Source organism: Athene cunicularia, assembly GCF_003259725.1.
Source record: "Athene cunicularia isolate RWA chromosome 2 unlocalized genomic scaffold, athCun1 chr2_part1, whole genome shotgun sequence".
Classification (NCBI taxonomy): Eukaryota; Metazoa; Chordata; class Aves; order Strigiformes; family Strigidae; genus Athene; species Athene cunicularia.
Window position 1 is genome coordinate 73,416,257 of NW_020799095.1, and position 8,292 is coordinate 73,424,548.

General features: G+C 41.3%; 1 protein-coding gene across 1 annotated transcript in view; it reads left to right on the forward strand.

Annotated features, from left to right (window-relative positions):
* Positions 1-8,063: 8,063 nt before the first annotated feature.
* The window catches only part of MARCH11 (membrane associated ring-CH-type finger 11), a 28,165-nt gene continuing 27,936 nt past the window's right edge, over positions 8,064-8,292 (forward strand). The window contains exon 1 of the mRNA XM_026842591.1: positions 8,064-8,136. The gene's annotated coding sequence lies outside the window, so the exon portion shown is untranslated. The remainder of the gene's footprint in view (positions 8,137-8,292) is intronic.

The window sequence follows — 8,292 nt, forward strand, 5'->3', positions numbered from 1 at the left end:
ACAGCCCTTAAAGACGCTGTGCTGCTATTTGTGGCTTCCTACCACAGCTGCACATCAAATATACAAAGCAGAAGCCAGGCACACTTTGGCAGCAGAAATGAAATTATAATATGAGGATTGGAAGAGAAGTGACTTGTTTTTTATTGTTCTAGTAAGAAATTAGTAATCAAATGTACAGAAGAAGGTAATTGCTTGCTGTTTCAAGCAATTGTTCCAGAAAGAAGTGTTTGTTACCAGGAGAACGAGGGTCAAGTTCACAATTGTAGATTCATGATTAGCAATAGGCTTAATCTAGGAACGTTTTAAAGCTGTATCCAGGATCTGTTCATCCAGTTTAGCATTGCCCACATATCTCTTTCTCTACCACTGTCATCCCAAATGACACAGAGAAAAGGAACTGTGCCAGAACAGAAGTGGGTGTGGTAATGCTTTAGTTCTCAAGAAGTCTAGAGAAAAAGTGAGAGTTGAGATGCACTTAAGTGCAGTCTGAGTTTGCCCCACTCCTGTTTCTCTAGAGGTGATTGGGTCAGGTTTTCATTAGCTGCAAGCACATAGGTATTTGGTGCCATTTTGAATGCCCTTAGGTATCCTGCTTGATCTCCAGGCCTCCACATGCTGCCCCAGAAGGGCATGGGTTTCCTATAGGTCCTGTGGCATATCTGCAAGCTCTGTGTGAATGTCTCAGAGGAATGCAATGATATCTTGTGTCCAAAGGACAAGATTTTCATATGAGCACACTTGAAATTTTTTGCTGAACTGCCTGCCACTGGATCTGAAGGTACTGTCCCAGTGCCCTACAATGTCCAGTATCACTCAGGCATGTTTCATTTTACAGTTTTAGCAGTCATGGAATGTTCAAAATGGTTGCAGGACTAGCCTGCAGTCTATCTTTTTCCTGCAGCTGTGCTTCAGAAGGGTCACATATGTAGTTAACACATGCCTTCATCTCTGTAGGAGATTTTATTCAATTCAGTGCTCAGGTTCAGGTTCAGGTTGGACAATGCACAGTTCATCAGGGAGGCAAAGTCAATGAACCACTGTCTCTGCAGCTCTTTAGCATATTTTGTCCGATTTCTCTTTGCAGTACCCTCAGTAACCTTGAAGACTGTGAGTGTGAAGCTATACCTGCTAGCACGAACACTTGACCCCAAGATGCCTTCCTGCAGTGAAAGCAAAAAGTGTGCAGTGAAGGAGGCAGGTATCCAATGGATTTGTGCTCTGCCCTCTGTGTACTTGGTGTGTTGGGAGTACGTGCATGAAAAAAGTCCAGTGGAAGACAGTAACTCTTGCCACACAACAGCTCCGGGGATTACGGCACTGTAAGCATGTCCATGGTTCGCTTTTCTGTCTGTCCCATGTCTTACTTTGCTTGCAGAGTATCACAGTGCCATAAATAAAAAATCCTTCCTAAAAAATATCTTTTCACTACTCTACATAAACCTCTACTCAACACTTACCTCCAAGACTGATCACCAATGCACAGGAAATTCTACATTTCCTTTTCTATAGATTCCAGGCCACAGAACTTGATTAAACACTCATGAGCTTCCACTAAAACCAACAGTTTCCTTTTCCTTTCCCACACCAGATGATGTGATCCTGCATTACCTCACATTTTCTGCAAGTGTCTTCAGAGGAGGAAAATGAAGACAAAAAAGATAAAATAATAGATTTAGCTAGATCTCAGTTTGATAAGGTAGTCATTTGGCAGGACTGTGGGATCAGTGAGAATGGAGTATTTACTATTGCCTCTTAAGAAGCATAAAAGATGTCACTTCTTCTGGTTTATATAACTGTCTTTCTGAAATAAGATTATTTAACTGGCAAATACAGTGGATTTTGTAAGAACTAGAAAACCCTCTTCAGTGATGTAACACCTTCCTAATCTAATCCAGCATGGCCTGTGATGACTATTACATATTTTCTTACAAATTTCTAACAAGAAGCAGAATTTTGGCTCCTGATACACATGGGCAATTTCTTTTTTTTTTTTTTTTTTTTTTTTTTTTTTTTTTTTTTTTTTTTTTTATTTTGAGAGGGCTAGTGGGTAGCAAGACAGAACAAGGTATCATTTCACAGAAAAGCACACTCAAACTGAAACCTTGAAATTATAAATTCTATCTCCAGCTTTTCTGTCAACTCACATTAATGTTTTGGAACCCCTCAGGAAGCAAAGTTTCATATCTGCAGGAGTTGGTCTCCTTTTTAGCAGCTATATAACAGAAAACTGATAACTGCCACAGGTCACTTCTGGTAGAACTGCAAAACTCAGTCCATCCAGAGGCAAACCTGACAGTTTGTGGGTTTGCCACAGTTTCTCAGAAAACACTTACTAGATTAGGTAATTCTGTAAATTACAGTGATTCATCATAGCTGTGACACCTTTTATGGCTTAGACAACACAGAGAGGTTTACAACTGCTGCTGCATCAAGGGTGGAAGATCTGGTCTTTAGTTCAAATAACAGGGGCTTGTAGTTTTACTTTCAGAATGAGACTGAACCGTTGGAGACAAAACAGTCAAGAACTGCCTATGGTGTGAGAAACAATCAGACCAATACTTTCTCAGACAGGAACAAAAATCTCAAATCTGGATGCATGCCCTTTTCCTTTCACCACATAAACAGCAGTAAAATATTTCAGCAAAATACGTATTTTGTTGCCCTTTGCGCATTGGTTTGTCAAGAAAAACATCCATTCTCATTTAAAGGGTATCTGATGTGAGTTTTTTGACACCATGATGTAAGTATGACAAGCTCCAGTTCCCACCATCACAAACTCACTCTTGCCTTTCCTTCTTGCCTGCAACTACTTAGGGGAAGTTCTCTCTCCTGCTTTGTATGTCCTGAAGTCCTGACCACACCAGGGTTCAGGTCATGGCAGTATCCCCCAGAAGGTGTGTCAGTAGTAGAAGCCACATTTCACTGCCTTGCTACAGACATTGGACAGTTTGCAGCTTTTCAAGTTGTCATACATACACTGAGGGCGTACAGAATGGACTGAAAGCCAATGGGTAAGGATTTGGGAAGCTGTTACATTATTTTTGATGTCTCACCACTATTTTCAAGGTTAGATGTATTGTGTATTACAGTCATTCTGATGCTTATAGACAAGGAAATCCAAGGAAAATGCTTATTAAAAAAAAAAAAAAAAAAAAAATAAATAGATAAAAAGGGATCTGTACAGCTGATATTAAAATAAATTCACTTTGGCCTTGCACAGCAGCTTCTGTTCATATAAAATGTAATGGAAAAGCTAATTGACTTTCTGTCATTTCTGTTTCAATAAACTGAACTCAGTGATGCCGCCCTCTAGAATCCGTGACAGCTGATCTATTTCCAAAATAAACCAAGGAACTAAATTTATTTGCAAACAAAGATTACCTCATTCTGGAAGCCATGCTAAGCCTTTTTTCCCCCTCAACAACTGGTATGAGGAAAACTGTTTAAAAAATACTTTCAAACAGTTAGAGATCAAAAGGGAGACTGTATTTCACAGCTATATTTCAGTGGAGAAAAATTAATCATAGTTAGTTTCAAATGTTTTAAAAATAAATTAGAAGCTCTGAAGAAAAACAGTATACTGTTAAATAAGACATAGTAATTATTAATACTATTATAATATTCCAAGAAGAAAATGATATTAAAATAAAAATCTGAAACTTTTCTTTCATCAGCCACATAAGCATCTGAAAGCACATTCGAATAATTAGTGGATGCACGCTTCACAAGTCTCCTCTAAAAATAAAAGGATGCCAGTCACCATTTCTTGGACAATACAGAAGAAAAGGTGCTACAGAGTACTGTCAGAGCACTGTGGGATCCTGTGTCAGAAGTGTAGGGGGGCTCCCTGGGCAGGTGATGGCAGGGCCTGGCTGCCAGGCCAGCCAGGCAACACTGGGACAGCCCCAGTCCCAGGCATCGGGCACCTCCCTGGGGATAGGGATGAGGCGGGGTGGGCTCGGACTGGTGTGGCCACGGCCAGGCACGGCCTAGACATGGTGGGAGCTGTAGCTCAGGTTGGGGCTACATGGCAGAGGCACAGCCTAAAAGCAGCTCCCATGGGCAGGGGTTGGCCCCGCTGTGGCTCCCCTGTCATCCCAAGGAAGGAAGGAAGGAAGCAGAGAGCCTGCAGCTGCTCTGTCCCCGAGCCAGCCCTGAGCCCCGGGAGCTGACCGTCTGGGAGGGGGGATGAGCTCAAGGCCCCAACATGGATGGGAAATCCCTGTAAAGGTTTGAGGAAGAAATCCCAGTATCTACTAAGATGAGACACTTTTGCTATGTAGAGATGTGTCAGTGTTGAGCAATACTGGGTTGGATAGGAATCTAGGTACATGTTTCCAAAAAAGCAAGAGAGCAATGTGAAAATAAAGATTTTCGTTAGACAATAGGTTTCTGTCTGCGTGAGATTTTAATTGGCTGACATAACTGTAAAAGCCTCGACTGTAGGATGAGTGTGTGTTCATAACTAAAATCAGGCACGTTCAGTGAACCAGCAAATAATACACAGCCACTAGCATGGCTATTAACCATCTGCGCAGATCTTTTAGCGTAATAAAGTTGAACACGGAAATTTAACAGATGGGGTTATTACTCAGAAGCACATTTTATGTTGCATTAAACATGTAAACCACATTTCAAATTAAACTGAAGCATTTGCTTACAGCCAAAATGCCTTATTTTTGTTTACAGGTAATCTCCACTAACCTGAGTTTCATTCTGAAAGGGACATATACATGATATTCAGTAAATAGAATAATAATGTATCTATTATTATTAAAGCAGATTTCACTTTCTACTATCTCATTAGTATTTTAGTTTGAATGTAATACACTGGCAATTGCTCTCTTTACTCCTTTATTAATATTTTAAAACTATATAATCTTGTTTTCCTCAGAGATACCAGAAGCAGCAAAATGGAACAAACCCCATCACTGGGCTGTTCTGTTACTGTATTTATGGTACAAGCCAATGTATTATGGAAACTTTTTGAGAAAAAAGAAGAGCAGCAGTTGGTTTTTAAATGTTCAGTAACACAGTGCTTCCATTCTTATAGTATCCCCCAATAGGTTGTTATCTGCATACCTTATTCCTGCGGAATCTCTTCCGTACATAAAACTTACAGTGTTTATCTTTATGAGTATTAATTTTTAAAAAGCCCTGTTCTGTCCATTCTCTGAACACTTCCGCTCTGTTCAAATGCCTTTCTCTGCTTTTAATTCCTGGATGTTCTACCTACAGCTGATCATCCTCAGGTAAAAAAATGGGTTTGAGTTTCCATTTGTTTATTTGGAGGAAAAAATTGCACAGTGCTGAGCTGACATAGTGGGAAAAAGAATGTACCTGGAGCAGAACTGAAGGAAAATAGAGGAGAGACAACTTCCATTTTCTCAGGGGTTGTATTTCTCCTGCCTTTCCCATCACCTGCTGAAAATGCAATTCATTTCACTGTCCCACAGTCTTATTACCTCGGTGTTATTTTTATCTGCATCACTGTTCCTTATTATTTGTCTTACTATAATGCCTGGATACCTCAGGCAAGATCAAGACTCTACAAATGTGGCCTGAATCTGCCAGTAAAATACTGCAAATGCTAGTGAAAGAGGCAGGAATAAGAACAGAGAAAGCAAACATTATTGTTTCAGGTTTTTTGTAGAGAACAAGACAGAGAGAGGCTAAGGAAGATGTGCCTGCATCTGGGAGTCTAGTGCCGGTTCGAACGCCCCACTGTTCCCAAAAGAGGTGGCAGATGTGACAGCCACAGCCCTCCAGAGGCAGCTGGACACCCGGCTGGGAGTACCACTAGCCAGCTGCCTGTGTTTCGGTGACCGATGCCTATGTTCGGCCCACCTGAGGTCACTTGCTCAAGGTTGTTCAAGAAGTGCATAGCAAAACTGTGCTTGAACACAAATCCCTTGAGCTCCACTTCACTGTCTTAATCACAAATTAATTCTTCATGTTTTCAGCTTCTCTTTTTTCCTTTCTCCCAACCACCTACACTACTGCTGTTACGAAGCAGAATATCCTTTCCTGCTTTAAATTTTTCTTCTTTCTGTTTCGATCTTTGTTTTTGGCTCCCGTCCCCCTCTCTCGCTCAGCAGAAGGCTGAACGCTACTTGGGTTGGAGGCTGTGTTACATAATGCTCTCCACCCCTTCTGCTCTTTTGTTGGCACCTCCTCCCGCCCCCAGCACGCTGAACAACTCTCATGGACTCTGAAACGCCGGGATTGAGAGCCTTTGCAATTTTATTTTAGCGAGTGTGCCAGTAGATGTGCAAACAGGTGATGTATTAACAAACTCATGTCTGTGGAATACCCACTTGCAATCAGCTCTCCGAATTAATTACATATATGTGAAAGAAACATTCTTCCAATTCATATTAGATGTGCTCCCTTTTAAGAGTCATGATATACATTTATTTTGGTCAAGATTAAGTAGAAAGGATTGACCTTCTTAACACACTCTATTATTCCCTATAGTCATATCTTTCTTTCTTTTCCTGTCATTAAGAAGTCATTCCATTTCTGTGTTGACATTTTTATCTCCTCTTTATGTCCTTACCAAAAGCAGTTATTTATTGAATTTTTGCTGACAAACAAAAGGATGAGAAAGAAAAATGGCATAAACCCCCACATGCAGCAAATGGCAAGGGCATGCTGTATTCCTCTGATGCAGATGAGTAACTTCTTAGCATTCATTTCTCACTTCACTAGTTTAGTTCCACTGCCTTTTCCTTCTGGTTCTGCTTTAGTTCCCTTCTACCTAGTATATTGGACTCATCTGTTTGTTCTGACATTTCCTGTTTTTTCATTGTTTGCGGTTGTCCCTTCTTTCCTTAGAATTAATCTATTTGATTAATCCTGTCTCAAATTCTGTTTAGCCTCCCTGGCAACCCCTTCAGGTATTACTTTGCTGTGAAAAAAAATATATGCGGAATTTCTTAATTCCACCGTATCTGTAGTTCATCAAAACGTCACTGTCAATATGACATTTTTTGTTTCACATTACCAGATCTGGATGAATCCACGTTACTTACCTACTTAACAACCACCTTGTGAACAAAAGTAATTTTAGGGTTGGACCCTCATCCTAACACCAAGCTAAATGACCAGCACTGGCTTAGCTAATGCAGAACAAAGACTTTTATGAGAAAGGGCACTAGTGGATGAAGAGAAAAGGCGTAGTGATACCTCTTATTCCACTATAGGAAGACAACCTCCAAATATGCACTTTTTTAGAGTAATGCTGGAAACAGCGGTGGTGTTCTTTGTCCTTAACATACCTACCACATGGCCTCTGTAATGGATGCAGACTGCAGGAGGACCAAAAGAACTGTAACTGCACCTGCCCCAGTTAGTTTGAATGTCACCCTCCTGCAATCTGGGGCTGCTGCTTTTCTGCAGAGAGCAGATTGCCTGAGCTGGTCTCCAGCCAGGCCGAAAGGTCGGACCAGGTGTTCAGTGTATACTCAGCGAGCCTCTCCAGGCAGCTTGACAGCCGCCTGACCAGGGGCCGAGGAGTCCTAGTTTGGTTCTGTGTGCTTCTTCGGCCTTCTAATAAAATGTCCCCACCAGGAAAGCCACTACTATCAAAACACGGCTGGTGAAGGCATTGGCCGAGCTCATCCAGGTACACCCTCATCTTGAGACTGACTACATATGAGGCAGCCAATGAAGACGACGGGTGATTTCATCACACTTTGAATCTAAATGTGGCTATGGAAGAGCATATGGCCTCACAATTGTTTTTTGGTGGTTTGTTTTTTTTTTTTTCTTTCTCCTTCCCTGTGCAGACAGTTGCTGTCGTTTTCACGAGATGAAATGTGCACTGGTGTTATACTTGATGCTGAAATTCACACATACTTTCCTTTAGCAGCCCCAGCCAAACTTTAAAGAATTTCTTACCACTGTGGGTTGTATATTTTTTTTTTTTAGAAGTTATTTGATCATGATGCTCTTAGCAGATTTAATTTTGAAAATGAGGTGATGTAATGGATTCAGGAAAAAAAAAAAAAAAAAAAAAGCCAGCCACAGAGAAGTCTAGGAGGACTGCTGTTTTGTACCCAAAGAACAACTGTTGACTATGCATTCCGTTGAGCTTTTACAAGTGCAATCTCCTGTGATGAAAAACCCAATAAAGTAAGAAGATCTGCAAGTGTCCCTTAAAGGGTTGGGTCCTGCACTGGGGTGCCAGGGCTGAGGAGCCCTGTGTGGGCTGGGGTGCCGCGACCAGCAGCGGGATCTGGGTCTGTGTAGGGGCCGGAGAGAGGAAAACAACCCGCCACTACTCATGGC